The following is a 19,980-nucleotide window of genomic DNA, read 5'->3' on the forward strand; positions in this document are numbered from 1 at the left end:
CACATGTTAACTTATTACAGCACAACTCACGACTGTGCAGTTGCATCGACGTGCCACTTGGACTAGAAGCAGCTTATAGACCAAGGTCAATGTTATTGTGCCTACACAAGCCAGCAGGGTTGCCACATCTTGCAAAGAAAATCAGTCTCATTACTTTATTGTCGCACCTCGTATCTTCTCTCTTACCAATACCGTCCAGGTACGATCCTAGACTCTAGAACAATCCTTAAGAGTTAATAGCTTGGTTGATTTAAGTAAAAATGCGTCGAACTCGATCCATCTGGAGCTCCATCGCGCATAAAAATCATTCGTTTCTTGTTCTTCTCTACTGTCTTCTATTACATCACGGCACTTTGACATATGTTACTATACGTAGATACAAAGTGCTCGACGTGGGCGCATCTCGAGATGGGTGAAGGCTCGGAAAGCTCCATTCATTCACGAGACGTGGAGTATAGCGGTCTTCCTCTGGTCAGTTGTAGATTAATTCGTTAATGGTGCTGCAGGGCGGGGTGGTCAATGACAGTATGAGGATGGTCTTTCACTCTCTAATTTTACCCTAAGACAGCGAGAATGCTCATCGTAAATTAAACACTATGCTGGAGGTGACAGAAATATGTGCAGAGCTGTCTGGTATACTTTGATGATTTATGTGTTTGAGAATTAACACTGAATGGACATACTGCACAGTCATCTATCCATGCTCCCAATGATACTCGCAAAGTGGAGAAGGGGTGGTTTAGCTGTGATACTGAAATTGAGGGAACATGCTGTCACATCATTCGCCTGTGTTGAAGTTACTGCAAAATTGCTAAAATTGTTCACACTATCAACTGTGGTGATTATTATTAGAGTATATCGATGGTGTCTTTTCCATCCCATCCATGCACTGGGACGCTGTTGGTCACCACAGAATGATCGACTGATATCGCTTGTCTGATTTGAGGGAAGAGTTTTGCTGGATGGGCAGCACCTTCTAGGGTGGATCGCACCGAAACACTGATCGCGTACATGAGTGCAGTATGGGAATCAGTCCAAAGGGAACGCAGAGCCATCAGATATTCTGTCAGTGTGAGAGACGAGTCTAAATGTAGAGCTCGTGAATAACCTTCGAACTGTAGTTTGGAAAGATATGCCAATGCCGTTAAACTCTTCCGGTTTCCTTATGTTCTAACTGTCTTTTATTTAATATCAGATGATGTGTGGCATGTTATGCTATCCGCCATAAGAGCATGCTTTACACCGTGAAGCATCTAGTTTCCTGTGAAATGCCGTGGATCAGAAGTTCTTAATGTCAGTTTAGAACCTGGCACAGGCCTCGAAGCCGTGTCAGAGAAACGAAATGTTTGGCACTGTACAAAAGCGTGTAAGAAAACAGTGTTTCAAATAATTCAAAGAACCACAGGGAGCGTCTCATGAAATTTAGTATGGTCTGTGGGATACGATCATTCGCCTAGAGTAAAGGTGATCAAACATTAAAGTGGCCTCTGCAGTGGCTGTATATTTAATAGGATAGTGCCACACAGGCGGCAGTAGCAGCAGCAATTTGAGGTGGTAATTAGGTGAGGTACGTGGTACACCGTTAGGAACGCTTGGAGGGCTCCACATTGCACTATTCTGGGGAGCATTGCGAAATCTCTTTCTCCGCGCTGGACCGCACCGCAGCTATGCGTCATTGTGCCACCATCGGTGCCTAGGTGAGTTCTATATCGGATGAAGTTAGTAGGGCTTTAATAGTTCGTAATTTTTCTTTTTTGGGGGGTAGAGAATAATGATGATAGTATTTTGGGCTGATTGATTTGAATGGACGCGGATCTGCTTCGGACTGTAGTATCTGTATCTAGTTTGGATACGTGCCACATTGCGCGCATTTCCGCCGAATGGCCAAAACAAGGTGCTATTGCATTAACTCAGGTCGTTCTGTTTCTACACAGGTTGCAGAAGGTGGTGGATATTTTTTTTCTGACTTCTGCTCAGTTCCGATTTAAATTGGAATGATCACATGCTCAAAGCTGTAGAAATGGGATCAGTTCCAAGATGCGTAGGGACTGACTAAAACCAGGTTGTGATTTTACTGTAGCAGACAGGTTCGAGGAAGGTAACTCGTTGCGAGATATGAGAGTGCCAGAAATATGATTGAGTAGTGGTTTTAATCATTAAAGGAATTGTCGATAGGATCCAATGCAGGTATGTGCTTGAATGGAAAGATCTGATTCCAAATCATGAACATCATTTCTGTTAGTGTAGAGAGAGGGTAGAGACCGAGGTCTCTGGCCCAGAAGCAGGAAATCTCCGCTAGATTCCCATTTGCATTCAGCGTCTTTTTTATTTTTTTCCACGTCGAAACTGGTAGGAGTGGGAAGGTTAACAAGGTAAGTAAATCAGTAAGGAATAATAACAAAGCAGGCAAATAAATTTCTCAAACTGTTTGGGTTAGTAATAAATGAAAAGTTTGAGCCTTGTTGTATGATAACAGTTCCGAGTAAGATTGTGGTGAAGATGAGCATTCGGCGCACGTTGTCGCAGTTGGTAGTGTATACAGGGTAACGCACTCGTAGACGACGCAATATTTCATCACCACTTCTGGAAAATTATTGCCTAAATTTTTCACGTGCTTATAAAGAAAAATGGTTCAAATGGCTCTGAGCACTATGGGACTTAACATCTGAGGTCATCAGTCCCCTAGAACTTAGAACTACTTAAACCTAACTAACCTAAGGACAGCACACACATCCATGCCCGAGGCAGGATTCGAACTTGCGACCGTAGCAGCAGTGCGGTTCCGGACTGAAGCGCCTAGAACCGCTTGGCCACTCCGGCCGGCGTGCTTATAAGAAACTAGTGTTTAATTTGGTCTTCGGGGTATAGGAAAAGTCAATCGTTTAACGGCCTCGTTAACAAACGTTTGCTTCACTTGCTCCACATCCGGGAAGAATATACGAAACATATCTTGAGATTGTTTAAAAGCCATACATTGCTGATATTGGATTCCTGGGTTGGACAAACTGACTCTGTCATGTATGGTAGCATGTATATAAAAGACGAGGGTCAACCGACTTGCACGGTAGAAGTAATAGCGTCAAACTGCACACCTGTGTGGTACCTATGTGATTTTTATTTTTTCGCCATCTTAAAAACTTTATTTCGAGGCTTAGAAATCTGCTTCTGGAAATCCGGCGGTAACTACAGAACCAAGCGGATGCAATAACGATTCACAGCGTAATTCATGTTCACCTTTCGGTGTCGACTTTTCAGACAATGTTATCGTATGGTTGGTATGCATCAAAATTAATTCCCTAAGAAGAAATATTTTAAAATGTAAACCAAGTTTGTTTTCCTCCGAATCTTCGGAAGGAACGATGTAGCTGCGCGAAGATTGCATTCTTGAGATGCTGGGAACATGTAACAGAGTAAGTGAAAGTGTAATTGTAAGCGACCAGGATTAAATTTTTATTTCTTTATCATTCCAAGTTCTTTGAGACATTTATTTCACTACGTTGTTATTATTCTCTTTTTCTTTACTCAGCGTATTAAGCCTCCCATGTCTACCAGTATCGAGACGGAAAGAAAGCCTGTAGAATGCAGCTGGGAATCGAACAAAGGCTCTCCTCTCTGCAGCCGGATGCCACGGTCGTTAGACCAGCGGCGCTTTCGTAGCCTTGTTGCTACATAAACGGCAATCGGAAAAGTTTCGTTCTTCGACTTACAGGAAAATATGCGTTTACGGATCCCAAAATATGTTAATGAAACATGCTCAGTTTTCAAGAATCTATCGATCGTCAGTTCTGAGTCTATTGCGAGTCATGAACTTGAGGGATAATTTTCTCAAAAACATGCGGTTTCTGACCTAAAAAACATTACCGTCTTACATTTTAGGTTGTACACAAACGACATGCCAAGTATAAGCTGCATCGCCTCTCCGTTTCTGAGGCCTTGTGAGATGCAAGGTATGCTGGCTTGTCATCACTTACATGTACTTCAGTTGTTTACTTTGAATAGTTAGACTTAAACAGAACATCTACATTACTTTCACTAAGGAACGACGTCTAAGTGCGCGAGTTCTGATACGGAGACTAAGGCATCCTGCTTGGTATCCCAGATAGAAATAACCAAACCGAAGTTGTACTAAGTGTCCCGACGTCGAAGAGCGCGTTAAATTTAAATCCTGTACGGAAGGAAGGTTTTATCGTCCCAGTGACGTCGAGAGCACTACGAACGAAAAAGGAATCCAGCTAGACAAGGATGTGATAAGAAACCACACCAGACGCTCTCAATGGAATCATTCCGGCTAGATCTTCAGATCTGGGAATGTCAAGACAAAGCTAAGTTAGGTCGTAAACTTTTCTTGCTGTGTACGCGCTTGACCTTAACTGGAGAGAAATTGCTGAAAAAAGTGCAACAACCAAGTTGTCTTCTTCGAAATATTTATTTAACAACATGAAATAAAGTCGTCAAATTCTGAACGGTCTGCGTCAAGACGTTCAAACTGCACGGTTGACCGTGGGACATGATGCGAATTAGTATGCGCATGCATGGTTTGTTTAAGGGACGAAGCCTATTTTCACTTGGATAGGTTCGTCAATATGCGACAATAGCGCATTTGGGGGACTGAGAATCCGCATTTCAGCAACCGAAAATGTTATACGTGTTTTCGAATGCTCGGCGAACTTTTACTTTCGAAAAAGATGAATCAAACAATTCGCATTAAATTTTGCTTGGAAAATGGAATAGAGTGCAGTACGGTATTAGAAATGTTGACAGTGGATTTTAGTGAATGTACTATCAGTAAGAGAAGAGTTCATGAGTGGTATAAGCACTCCAAAGGCTATCGAGAAGACGTTGAAGACGACGATCGCCTTGGATACCGCAGCGCATCAATTACTGACTACAGTGAGGAAGAAGTAAACAATATAGGCCTGGAAAATCCCCGAATAAGCATCAGAGAGGTTTCTGATGATGTTGGCAGGTCCAATCTATCTTGCTAAGCAATTTTTTGGATTTTTTGCCCATGAAACGTGTAGCATAAAACTTTATTCCGAAATGATTGAATTTCGAGTAAAAACGACGTCTCGTAGACATAGCTCAGCAATTGCTGAATGAAGCCGACAACGATCGTGAACGTCTACAGAAGGTAATGAAAGGTGACGAAACATGGGTATACTAGTATGACGTCGAAACGAAGGCCCAATCGCCGCAATAGAAACTGCCTGAAAAGCGAAGATCGAAAGAAATTCGAAAATTCCGATCATTTGTGACGGTTCTTCTCATTGTGTTTTTCGATTCAATGAGATAGCGCACCATGAGTTTCTGCCTTATGGTCGAACAGTAAGGGATAACACGTGGAAGTTATGTGCTGTTTGCATGAAGCAATCCGAAGAAAACGACCAGAAATGGGCAAAACCTCTTGTGGAAATTGCATCAAGCTAATGCTCCCGGTTACACCTCAATGCTTGTTCGTGATTTTTTGGCAGGAAACGAAACTGTTACATTGTCTCAGCCACCGTATTCGCCGGACATGGCACTCTGCGACTTCCTTCTAATCCCGAGGCTGAAAAGAATTATGAAACGCCGTCGTTTTGCCACCACGCACGACATAAAAAAAGATTCGCTGAAGGAGCTCAACACCATAACGAAAAGTGAGTTCCAGCTGTGCTTCCAAGAACGGAGAAAGCGCTGACACAAGTATATTATATCTGAAGGAAATTACTTTGAAGTGGACAAAGTTAATGTGGATAAATAAATGAAGATTCTTTGAGAAAAACAAAAATGCCAGTTACTTTTTGATCACACTTCGTATATTACTCGATGTTGTAAGGGGTTATGCATTCGGCAACGACATATACTTTCTCACAGTCGCATTATGTTCTCGATTCTTAGGTATTTCAAACTCTTTTTCTGAATTTTGCACATATTGAAGTTATTTTGTAACATAGATAGTTTTCACTTTGATCAAGTCCTCAAATTTTGATCAATCACCAAAGTTTTTTGAATTTAGTATTTTAATCTTATTTTGTCCCAGAACAACGTACTGATCGCCAATATAAACTTTTCACATATAAAATCTAAGCTCAGGACTAAAGAGGTTAGAAAACACGCAACCCTTGGAATTCCACGTTCTGTGATGAGGGCGTTGATGTCCAACATTTTGTCACCTGCTCGTGGTTTCACCGTCCTTCAACCACTTTTAACAGATGCTCACGACACTAACAGACGAACAGCCGACCAGCTTTGCCATTTCCCAGTTACTCGCTGCTAGGCTTCACGCCATAGGAATCTAGCCTTTGTCAAAATTTCTTATATCCTGCATTACCCCATTTGCGGCCAGTATTGTTACTAGAATGATTAGACACTGTTCTCTGCTCTGCTTATACACTCTAACCCAAAAGACGACGCACCACGAAATAATTATCCGAAAAATTGGGTCATTTATTCAAGAGAAAGAGCTTCACTAACTGATCAAGTCAACAACGCGATGGTCCATCTCTGGCCCTTATGCCAGCAGTTACTTGGCTTGGAATTGACCGACAGCGTTGTATTGTCAAACTCCTGAGCTGGTTGGAGCGCCCTGGCCCTTGCTGGCAAAGGTATGATGTGGCAAGCACAAAGACAGGCAGTGCGCGGGCGGCCATTATCTTCGCTGAAGGTTGCCCTGGATGGTTTGCCAAGAAAACCAACAAAACGGCGCGTAGAATATCGTCGACCTATCGCTGTGCTGAAAGGGTGCCGCGGTGACGACCAAAGCGGTCCCGCTATGAATAGAAATAGCCCCCAGACCATCACTCCTATTTATCGGGCCGTATAGCGGGCTACAGACACGATATTCTAAGCGCCGTTTTGTTGTTCTTCATGGAAAGCCTTTCTGGGCTTACACATCAGAAATATAATCCCCACCCGCACACGATGAGGGTTTCTGCTGCTTGTCTTCTTCCTTGGCAAACCCTGTCTTGGCCAGCAATGTTTCCGGATCTCTCCGCAGTTGCAAGCACTCGGAGCATTATGGGCAGGGCCTCCCAACCAGCTCGGGATTTTCACGATCTAAGGCGCCAGTTGGACAGTATTTGGCATTACACCCCTCAGGAGGGTATCCAACAACTCCATCGATCAATGTCAAGCTGAATAACCGCTTGCATAAGGGCCAGAGGGGGAGTAACTCGTCAATGACGTGCTCAGTTTGTGAAGCTCCTTCTCTTGAACAAATCATTCAATTTTTCTGAGATTGTAATCATTTGTTTGTCTTTACACGCCCCTCACATCTACCGATTTCCATCCCATTCGAGTAATTCCTTCGTTGTTCATCGTCTCTTTTTTACCTCGCTCGGTCACATGCCCGCAAAGCCATGAGGCGCTATTCAATCTGTCAGTGGGCAGTGGTCATAACTTTTTGGCCCATCAATATACAATTAAGTTAAATGAATTGTAATGAAATACATATAATATACATTAATAATGTCAGTCTGAGATGATAATTTGAAATGTGGCATGTAATGGAGATGAAGATGGTCGCCTGTGGCCATTATCAGGAAGCACTGCAGTATTCACTCAGGTATTCACATGAGATCATTTTGGTGACCCAAAATACGGGTGACTGGGTTAGGCAGAAGTCCTTATCCTTACGACAAGAGTAATGAGTTTTAGATTCCATTCGTTTTACTAATTTACAATAGCAACAATCACAGTACGAGTATATCGTAAGGAAAGCATTTCAATGTATCTGTCAGTAACAGATCTGCTATTAAAATAACATTTTGCCGGCATCACAAAATTTCGCTATTTCTTCTAGACACTAAGGCACAATTTAAATACTCGCAGCAATCTGCTCGACGTTTATGCTGCGATTTCTGTAACTGCTATAACTACTGATCAAATCAGAAAACTAATTAACTGATAAAGAAAGAGCGTTTTAACATTTACTGTCAGTGAAAATGCTGAACTGCCCTCCCACGTCACCATAAGTGTTCAGCACTCAGTCTCGCAAACTCATCGGAATTATCCTGTAAACAGCACGATGTTCACAATTTAGTTTTACTGGTGTTCCAATAACAGCGATATGCACTATACTGAAGTGCCTGTGTTGTTCAGAAATACGATGTACACATGCGTGAGCGAAGGAACATTGCATCGTGTTTCTGAACAAAATAGGAACTGCACTATCGTATTTGTCCGGCCGTCGAGCATTCTATAGGCTGGTTGTAAGGAAACACATAAAACCAGTGGATCGAACCACTCGTGAGTTGCTAAGTGCTACCAACAGTCCAGCTAGCACAATGATTGTGTTAGGGCGTTAAAAGGTATCGAGCAGCTCCTCATAAGCCACACATTTCTGCAAACGACGCTGGAGGTGGTGTAAAGAGCGGCGCCACTGGACAATTGTGACTGCAAACGGGTTATCTGCTGTGCCAATCCGATGGAAGGTTACAGTAAGTTACCTGCTACCTCGTTTAGTGGCAACAGTGATCTATGGAGGAGGTGTTGTTACGGCATAGGGGCGTTATTCGTGGTTAAGATGTGCTATCCTTATTGCAGTAAGGGGAACACTAAGTGCTGAAGGATATCAGTTACAGCATTTTGTAATACGTACAATACAAGAATACTGTATCAGCATGGCAATGCGCCCGGTCATACAGTTGTATTTATGAAGCAATGGTTTGTGGACAGTAACGTTCTTGAATGGACCGGCCTATCCAGAGTCCCGACCCAATGGAACAGCTTTGGGTTGAGTTATAACTTCGACTTCGCTTTTGATTAGATGGTGTATATACATTTTCTGTGAGATATCTGAAGTCCGATCGACGAAGGTTCTATTACACGAATATACTGAAAACAGTAGAGTCGCTTCTCTTTCCGCAAGCTTCCGTCTGTGCATAAAGTTGACCGTACGACAAAATGTTTTCATCTACATTTTAAAACACGTGAAAAACAGCATCATTCCACCTCAGTTTTGGGTACCGATGCAAGGAATGCTGGAGCCTTTGTCTTACAATAGGATGTATCCAATTCGCATCTCTTTTCAGGTGTCGAAGAGAGGAGAGAATAAGACGCGTTTCCTCCACAATGTCCTTACTGGGAAGGTCTGTATAGCCAACAATGTATTTCGTCACACCACCAGAGGAAAGTCGACATTGAACAGTGGAGGAGCTGGAATGCGCCTTCTTGCCTGCCGTCTCGGAACTTCCGTAGCTTCTGGCGAGGGCCACGATCCACGCACTCTTGTAGCGGGATATGGTGTGCGACACAAATTACGTCACGTATTGCTCCGTAGACTTGCTCGGGATCGCTTGTCGGCGATCCTGGATTATATCTATACAGTGCTACACATCTACCATCGTGCTAAATGAAGGTCGTCAGCCTATCTTTGACCCGCGAGACAGCGTTAAAGTGGCCGCTTCTTCTAATCCACTAATCAGTGCCTCGTAGTAAAACAGCTATTTCTAAAGACTCTGCGATCCGAGCAAAGAATTGGAGAACGAATACCACTAACAGCCTTTCTCCAACTGTCTCCAACAGGTTGATAGTTTCTCTTCAGTAAACAAAACTGGATAACAATCTAAACTTTAAAGGGAGAAGTACACACACAAAAACCACAAGTTTCTTTTGGAACAAATGGAATTCATTGTCTTCCAACAAAAGTCACCCAATCTGACTCGTTGTTATCAAAATTTACCTGCAGCCAGCTGATGTGTCCAGGCTCAAATGGGACCTATGACTAAGAAGCAAATTTTTGCTTATTAAGTCGCTTCGCAATCTCACAAAAACCGGAAAACACATACATCAACAAAAGTTTTCATTAGTCCATTATTTCGAAATTCGTGGCACATAAAAAAATGTCTCCGAGGCATATTCGTTCCCATTGTGAGTAGATAACAAAAGACATTTGTGTAATCGCAAAGTCGTCTGTTTTCCTTGTGGCTTTTATTCGCAGCACTACTGAGCAACGTCTATACGTGGTGGAACATGCATGCTCGAATCTGTCGTGTCATACCACTGGTGAGATCATCAAGCCAGCCCTGGTCGAGACTGTCCAATTTTTCAAGGGCAATTCTGCGTAAGTGGCGCACAGTACGTGGTCATCTTTGACGTCCAAAAACAGCTCATTTCAATCAGTCCCACACGTGTCAGGTTGGTTCAGGGCAACAGGCACGCCACTCCAATCTGGTGATCCTAGCCGATTGACAGAACGAGTCCACGAGAATAGCTCGATGAGCAAGCGAATTATCATCCATCGAAATGAAATTATGGCTCTGAGCATTATGGGACTTAACATCTGAGGTCATCAGTCCCCTAGAACTTAGAACTACTTAAACCTAACTAACCTAAAGACATCACACACATCCATGCCCGAGGCAGGATTCGAACCTGCCACCGTAGCTGTCACGCTGTTCCAGACTGAAGCGCCTAGAACCGCTCGGCCAAAAATGAAATTATCGCCAAAATGTTGGTGATAGGGTGGTACTATTGGCTGCAGAATTTCGTGCACGTATAGTAGAGCAATGAAATTGCTCTCAAAAACTACGAGAGGTGCACGGTGACCCCATATAATGCTACCCCAGAACATTACTCCACCACCACCTAGTTGCACATGTAGAACACAGTGCTGAAGCCGCTCGATATTACCGGGTTTTCTCCAGGCGCATTGTGTGCGACTATCAGGGTAAAAAAAGATCAGAGTTTCGTCTGTAAATAACACCCGACGCCAACCCTGGGGCGTCCATGCCGCATAGGCTGATTCCGACTTGGAAAGGAGACCACGGTGTTGTGGTGTACGACTTGATGCTCGCCATGGACGTCGGGAATGGAGATTCGCATGATGCAATCCTCTCCTAACAGTTTGATGCTATACACAACGTCCTGTAGCCTCTTCGAACTACGAATTCAGTTCTGGAGCAATCAGCCTACGGTTTAAAAGTTTTAGATATCGACCACTCTGTGCATATGTCGAACGTGGACAGCCTGAACTGTATAAGTCCCCAACAATCCCTTTCAACTAGAACCGATTTCATGTCCGTGCCACATCACTTTGACTCCAGTGCACACGTACAGGGACTTACATTGTCGACAAGCCTTGTAGACGAGCCGGCCGAAGTGGCCGTGCGGTTCTAGGCGCGGCAGTCTGGAACCGCGAGACCGCTACGGTCGCAGGTTCGAATCCTGCCTCGGGCATGGATGTGTGTGATGTCCTTAGGTTAGTTCGGTTTAACTAGTTCTAAGTGCTAGGGGACTAATGGCCTCAGAAGTTGAGTCCCATAGTGCTCAGAGCCATTTGAACCATTTAGCCTTGTAGACGTGATGTGATTTTGACAGCCAAAACGCAATGAAAGTATTTTAACCTTGTATCTACAAGTAGACCTAACTTTACTGACGGTGTCAGTACAGAGACAGGGATTAGTGATCATAATGTCATCATAGCGATAGATCAGTGAATCTGTAAGAAGATCGATCAGTGAAGTATACAACTACTACTACGGTCATACCTTAGCAAAAACTCTTGCTGACAACCCGAGAAAATTCTGGTCCTGTCTAAAAGCGCTAAGCTGGACGAAGGCTTCCAGCCAGTCACTCATTGACATGTCTGATGTGGCAGTAGACGATAAAAAAGGAAAGCCGAAGTTTAAAATGTCGCGTTTAAGAAATCGTTCACGCAGTAGAACTGCACAAACTTACCGTCGTTGGACCATAGCAAAGACTTCCGTATGGAGGACATAGTAATAAGCATCCTTGGCGCGGAGAAACAACGGGCAATTTTGAAAACAAATAAGTAGGCAGGACCGGATTAAATCCCAATTCAGTTTAACAAAGAGTACTCTACGGCATTGGCCACTTACTTAGCTTACATTTATCACGAATCTAGCGCCAAGCGCAACGTCTCAAGCGACTGGGAAAAAGCGCAGGTGAGTTCCGCGTTCAAGAAGAGCAAAAAATCGGACTCAGAATATCCCTCACAGACCAATATCCCTCACATCAGTTTGTTGCGGAATTTTGGAACGTATCTCAGTTAGAATATAATAAATTTACTTGATACGGAAATGCTTCTATCCACAGATCAGAGCGGTTTTATCCTGCGAACGATAGGTGAAAGGCAACAGGCAGATATCGGATTCATGGATTTCAGAAAAGCGTTTGACACAGTGCCCCTCTGCAGACTGTTAACGGAGGTACGAGCACACGGAATAGGTTTCCAGATATGTGAGAGGCTCCAAGACTTCTTAAGTAACTGAATCCAATATGTTGTCCTCGGCGGCGTCTGTTTATCAGAGACAAGGGCATTGTCAGGAGTGCCCCAGTGAAATGAAATAGGACCGCTATTATTCTCTATATACATAAATGATTTGGCGGACAGGGTGGACTGTTCTTTGCTGGTGATGCTGTGGTGTACGGTAAAGTGTCGAAGTTGAGTGACTGTGCAAGGATACAAGATGACTTAGACAAAATGGCGATGGCAGATAGTTCTAAACGTAGAAAAATGTAAGATAATGAAGCTGAATAGGGCAAACAACCCGTAATTTCGAATGTAACATTAGTAGTGCGCTGCTTGACACAGTCACGTCGTTTAAAGATATGGGCATAACGTTGCAAAACGATATGATATGGAGCGACCACGTGTGGTAGGAAAGGCGAATGGACGACTTCGGTTTATCGGGAGAATTCTAGGAAAGTGTGGTTCATCTGTAAAGGAGACATCTTATGGGGCGCCAGTGCGACCTATTCTTGAGTACTGCTCGAGTGTTTGGGATCGGATTAAAGGAAGACGTCGAAGCAATGCAGAGACGGATTGCTAGATTTCTTACTGCTAGGTTCGAATAAGACGCAAGTGTTACGGAGATGTTACGGGAACTCAAACTGGAATCCCTGAAGGCGAGTTCGTTTCGAGGAACACGACTGAAAAAATTCAGATAAGTGGAATTTGAAGCTGACTGCAGCACGATTCTACTGGCGGCAACTTACATTTCGAGTAAGGACCGAAGGTAAGAGAAGAGAAATTAGCGCTCATACGGAGGCGTATAGAGAGTCGTTTCTCCCTCGCTCTGTTTGCGAGTGGAACAGGAAGGGAAATGACTAGTAATGGTACAAGATACACTCCGCCACGCACCATACGGTGGCTTGCGGAATATATATGTAGACTGGTCGCGATTGTCCTTCGTGGCATGATGGATTCGTTTTACTGTTTCACAGACGTCTCTAACGCGTCCATTAGTGGTGCTGTACTTTCAACTGAAATGATGCTACCCAGTCGCGTGCAGCGTTACACCCGTAGGCAGCGCCCATGCAAAACTTTTGTTGATTTGTGTAGCCTAAATTGAACACAGAGGATCATTCACTCATTTCGTGCACGCAACACTTTTAAAACCTCAGATACGCCCCACAGGCGTCACGACCACGCGAGGGATGCCAGCTGACTCCTCATTTCGCGAGATATTGAAACCATCCGACGAAATGATATACGAGGTGCATTCAAGTTCTATGGCCTCCGATTTCTTTTCTAATTAACTACTCACCCGAAATCGATGAAACTGGCGTTACTTCTCGACGTAATCGCCCTGCAGACGTACACATTTTTCACAACGCTGACGCCATGATTCCATAGCAGCGGCGAAGGCTTCTTTAGGAGTCTGTTTTAACCACTGGAAAATCGCTGAGGCAATAGCAGCACGGCTGGTGAATGTGCGGCCACGGAGAGTATCTTTCATTGTTGGAAAAAGCCAAAAGTCACTAGGAGCCAGGTCAGGTGAGTAGGGAGCATGAGGAATCACTTCAAAGTTGTTATCACGAAGAAACTGTTGCGTAACGTTAGCTCGATGTGCGGGAGCGTTGTCTTGGTGAAACAGCACACGCGCAGCCCTTCCCGAACGTTTTTGTTGCAGTGCAGGCTCAAAATGGTTCAAATGGCTCTGAGCACTATGGGACTCAACTGCTGAGGTCATTAGTCCCCTAGAACTTAGAACTAGTTAAACCTACCTAACCTAAGGACATCACAAACATCCATGCCCGAGGCAGGATTCGAACCTGCGACCGTAGCGGTCTTGCGGTTCCAGACTGCAGCGCCTTTAACCGCACGGCCACTTCGGCCGGCTGTTGCAGTGCAGGAAGGAATTTGTTCTTCAAAATATTTTCGTAGGATGCACCTGTTACCGTAGTGCCTTTTGGAACGCAATGGGTAAGGATTACGCCCTCGCTGTCCCAGAACATGGACACCATCATTTTTTCAGCACTGGCGGTTACCCGAATTTTTTTTGGTGGCGGTGAATCTGTGTGCTTTCATTGAGCTGACTGGCGCTTTGTTTCTGGATTGAAACATGGCATCCACGTCTCATCCATTGTCACAACCGACGAAAAGAAAGTCCCATTCATGCTGTCGTTGCGCGTCAACATTGCTTGGCAACATGCACACGGGCAGCCATGTGGTCGTCCGCCAGCATTCGTGGCACCCACCTGGATGACACTTTTCGCATTTTCAGGTCGTCATGCAGGATTTTGTGCTCAGAACCCACAGAAATGCCAACTCTGGAGGCGATCTGTTCAACAGTCATTCGGCGATCCCCCAAAACAATTCTCTCCACTTTCTCGATCATGTCGTCAGACCGGCTTGTGCGAGCCCGAGGTTGTTTCGGTTTGTTGTCACACGATGTTCTGCCTTCATTAAACTGTCGCACCCACGAACGCACTTTCGACGCATCCATAACTCCATCACCACATGTCTCCTTAAACTGTCGATGAATTTCAGTTGGTTTCACACCACGGAAATTCAGAAAACGAATGGTTGCACGCTGTTCAAGTAAGGAAAACGTCGCCATTTTAAGTATTTAAAATAGTTCTCATTCTCGCCGCTGGCGGTAAAATTCCATCTGCCGTACGGTGCTGCCATCTCTGGGACATATTGAAAATGAACGCGGCCTGATTTTAAAACAATGTGCATCTTTCTGTCTCTTTCCAGTCCGGAGAAAAAAAAAAAATCGGAGGCCTTAGAACTTGAATGCACCTCGTAAGCATACAGATTTTTCGAACAATCTGACTCCAGAGCAGAATGTAGGCAACCAAACTGCCCATTTCCTGGTAACGGGCATAGTATTTGCCACAGTCTAATATACACTAAGTGATCAAAAGTATCCAGACATCTGTCTTAAAATGACTTAAAAGTTCGTGGCGCCCTCAATCGGTAATGCTGGAATTCAGTGTGGTGTTGGCCCACCATTAGCCTTGATCACAGCTTCCACTCTCACAGGCATACGTTCAGTCAGGTGCTGGAAGGTTTCTTGGGGAATGGCAGCCTATTCTTCACGGTGTGCTGCACTGAGGAGAGGTATCGATGTCGGTCGGTGAGGCCTGGCACGGTGTCGGCGTTCCAAAACATCTCAAAGGTATCCTATAGGATTCAGATCATGATTCTGTGCAGGCCAATCCATTACAGAGATGTTATTGTCATGTAACTACTACGCCGCAGGCCATGCATTATGAACAGGTCGTGATGAAAGATTAAACCGTCATCCCCGAATTGCTCTTCAAAAGTGGGAAGCAAGAAGGTTCCTTCAAACATCAATATAGGCCTGTGCTGTGGTAGTGCCACGCAAAACAACAAGTGTTGCAAGCCCGCTCCAAGAAAAACACGACCACACCATAACACCACCACCTCCGAATTTTATTGTTGGTATTACACACGCTTGCAGATGACGTTCATCGGGCATTCGCCATACCCACACCCTGCCATCGGATCGCCACATTGTGCACCGTTAACCGTCAGTGCACATAACGTTTATCCACTGTTCAATCGCCCAATGTTTATTCTCCTTACACCAGGCGAGGCGTCGTTTGGCTTTTACCGGCGTGATGTGTGGCTTACGAGCAGCCGCTCGACCATGAAATCCAATTTTCTCACCTCCCGTCTAACTGTCAGAGTACTTGCAGTGCATCCTGATGCAGTGTGAAATTCCTGTGTGATGGTCTGGATCGATGTCTGCCTATTACACATTACGACCCTCCTCAACTGTCGGCAGACTCTATCAGTCAACACTTGAGGTCGGCTTGTACACTTCTGTCTGTAGGTGTTCCTTCACGTTTTCACTTCACTATCACATCGGAAGCAGTGGACCTAGGAATGTTTATGAGTGTGGAAATCTTGCGTACAGATGTAAGACACAAGTGACACCCAATCACCTGACCACGTTCGAAGTCTGGGAGTTCCGTGGAGAGCCCCATTCTGCTCTGTCACGATGTCTAATGAAGGGATATGGAGTACCTGGCAGTAGGTGGCAATACAATGCACGTAATATGAGAAACGTATGTTTTTGGGGGTGTCCGGATACTTTTGATCACATGGTGTATATGGACTCGACACTCGCTGATGCGAAAGTTGTTACCGTTTGACAGCTGGAGAGACACTAACGCTCAAAGCGGTGACACAGCATACAGTCACGTGAGTCGTAAGGCTAATGTTTGTTTTTAATTATCTTCTACGTAAGAAACGAAATGTTTGTTGTATTTTTGCGTACCATGCGTTAGTTAATTACCAATAGGATCGAATTACCGTGAAATACATGTAGAAACAGCCGAATCATACTGATTCCATGACATAAGCTACAACTTATCCATGAAGAATTACTTTCGAATATTTTTGTATTTGCAGTTTATTCCGCTGAAAAGAAAATAATATAAAAACGTATTTCATACATGAGCGGTATATATTTCTGTTGCTGTCTGCTGTTATTATCATAGAAACTTTCCTTGACACTTAAAAAAATTTACGGTGTCTAATAATTCGCTCATTCTTACATTTCACTCGACTTTCTGACACACACAAGAATGTGTTGAAGATTCTTGCCGTTTGTGTCTCAGTTTTAGCAAGAATTGTAGAACTGGTTTCTTCCGTGTCGAGAGACAGTTTTAATGCTTTTGAAGATTTATTATCACGTATGCGTGGTTTTCCTCTAAGCCACAGGTGTGGTGGTTTATTTGGTGCGTTAAATGATATGGGTATTATATTCCATATAGGTTTCCTATGTTCCACATTCACTCATTTGGCTGAAAGTGTACTGGACAAATCTCTGCTTTGTTGGACAGATATACGACGTCTTTCTGCAAAACGTAGGTCATCTGGTGTTTACTAACATTTTTTTGTTATTAAAGGATAACGATATCATTCAGTAAATGTCTGTACGTAAATTGTAAATAAACAGACCTCCAAAGTACCGTTTCGTACCTCTTAGGGTCTTCAGGAAACTAAATAATGACAAATGTGGTGTGTTTTCTTTTTTATTGCCAATTATCATGACGCTAAGTACGCACACTACTGTAAAAACTATGTTTCAGATCTACATAAAACTTAGGATTCTCATTCACCAGGTATCGTATTCAGAAGCGTCGCTTACTGGCCGCTTGGGGCACTGCTGTCGCTGTGGGTGGAAAAATCTAGACAAAGTGTTGCAAGTGGTATTTGCTGTAAGGTGCTGCTTCCTGCCAGCCATCAGAGAAGTTTTACGGAACGCCGACCACCAGGGTCGGGGCATACCACCACCATTTAGCTAAATTAAGGGAATTAACTCCAGACTGGACCATACCCACTGTCCCCCGGAAACCGGAAGATCGGCGCTAGCTTTCACGGTAGAGACCACCACTAGCTGTCTAGCTAGGAACTGATAATTTACTGAGGTGCTGCCCATATCACTCAGTAAATCCCAGCCAGCTGGTATCTTTGCATCAGAAAAGTGGACTGCGCTGAAAGTACGCTACTAGCGAGTCGCGTCAAACTTTTGTTGCTCTATCCGCCCGGTAGTCGATAGAAGAGCAATAGCTGCAGCGGCAGGAAGTGGTGTAGTTGTTGGCGGCACCGTGGCAGGGATTCCCCCACCGGGGAAGCCGGCTGCGCATGCGCGGTGGCGCCTGTCGGATCGCGCCGGCAGGCGGCGGGCGGCTGGCGTCTGCCTCAGTGTTTGGCTGACCGCTGACCAAGATGTTTGCCTGCGTCGTGCTCCTGCTGCTCTCTGGCGCCGCCGCTCTGCACGGCTTGGACGCAGGTACGTCCGCACAGCGGCATTGCTTTACTTCTTACAGAGGGTTTAGAGGTTTAATACCACGTAAATGTCTTCTTCATCGTCTTGTTTTGTGTTTGTCCGAGCGATGTTACTGGTGTAATCACTTTAACACCAAATTAAATTTTGGAAAACAGAACACAACAAATAGCACAGAAACAATTACATTTCGTTTGATTTATGATCCCCATTTGTCTTTGTATTTTACTGAAAATATCTACAAAACAGCGCAAATGTCCAAGGTATGAGCTATGTGTATTTTTTGTATATACGTTTATCCTGTTCACTCAAGGTGCTTGCTGTTGACAACAATAATCGCCTTCAAGGTTGCATTCACTACTGCTCGGCTCTGTCTCGGTTTTTTTTCCGACATTGTTAACGTACGTCAGTGGTCCATTCTCCCCAGTCAGTCTGTGAAATAGTGATTTTTACGAATTTTTTGGGAAAGCTGATGAAGCAATCGAAGTAAATCTTTTTGCACATTATTTATTGATTCTCGGACAACATCTTCTGGCTTTGTAAGAAATTCAGACATCACTTAGCCCCACATGCGACCAGTTAAAACTGCTCTGTCCGAAATGAGATGTGTCCATGGCAGAAGTCCTGCAGTCTGTAAATCTTATCTGAAATCAAAAAACAAACTATTTTCTTAGTCTATAGGATATTGCGGACGGAGTAATAGCACCGTTTTTGGAAGTTTGACGGAATAGTAAAATGGCGGACGTAGGAAACAAAGACGTAATTTTGTCGTTTGTTTTTTGTCACGTTTATTTGCAATAACTAATTAATGAATTAAAACAAAAGAATTAGTCTCTTACTCCTTCCGGACATGCCCGAAGAGTAATCCAGCCAAATTTCGGAGAGATGTCTGTATTAGTGTGCCCTCAATCCATTCCGCCATCTCGAGATACAGTTCATTTTAAGATGACGGAATGGATTGTGGGAACACAGATATGATTCTGAAATTTGGCTGAATTACTCCACGGGAATGTCCGGAAGGAGCAATAGGCTAAAAAATTTTGTTTTAATTAATTTATTAGTTATAACAAAAACGTGCGACAGAACTACGTCTTCGTTGCAGACGTCCGCCATTTTATTGTTTTGTCCAATTTCAAAAAACTGTGCTATTACTGCGTACGAAATATCCTATAGATTAAGAATTTTTTTTTTAAATTGCAGATAAGATTTACAGAATGCAGGACGTCCGTTATGGACACACCTCATTTTGGACGGAACAGTTTTAACTTCTCACATGGAGGGATTAATGATGACTGTATTTAAAAAAAAATCGGAAAATGAAATGTGAGAATCAATAAATAATGTGCAAAAAATTTACGTTGATTTCTTCATTAGTTTTTCGAAAAAAATCGTAAAAATCGCTTATATTAAAGGCTGATGGAAGTCAATGGACCTTTAACATTGATCAACGCAGTGTGGATGGGTGTACTGACGAAGAGTTAGCTTACGTGCACGTAGCGTGTAAGTTCACAGAATGGAAGAGAACGGCGGCACTACGACGGAGTGACAAGTGACTCTTCCAGCGACGGCAACCACATCGCAGAACAGTACTTTCTCATCTATCGATCTGTCCATAAGAAATGGGATCCTTCTGTGTTTTCGTGATTGCTTACAACAGACTTTTTCACACTTGTGAAGGTATTTTTCAGGGAATCAATGGTAATCTGCGTAGCAGAGCGAATAAACCATAATTACGTTATTACGCGGTAACGAACCACCTTAGACTACGTCTATTACAGCAAAATACTCAGAAAATACCTCTGAACCACACCCGAAACTATATCGGTGGAGTTCAGGTTCACGCTATGTATAAATTTTTCTCATATATTCCATACCTTCTACGGTGAACAAAGCACTAATAAACCACCTTCGTTTCTTCCTGCATACCGAACAATATTTCTTCGTGTTATGAAATCACAGAATTATTAAGGCGGATGAGCCTTGCTTT

Source organism: Schistocerca cancellata, chromosome 4 (assembly GCF_023864275.1).
Source record: "Schistocerca cancellata isolate TAMUIC-IGC-003103 chromosome 4, iqSchCanc2.1, whole genome shotgun sequence".
Lineage (NCBI taxonomy): Eukaryota > Metazoa > Arthropoda > Insecta > Orthoptera > Acrididae > Schistocerca > Schistocerca cancellata.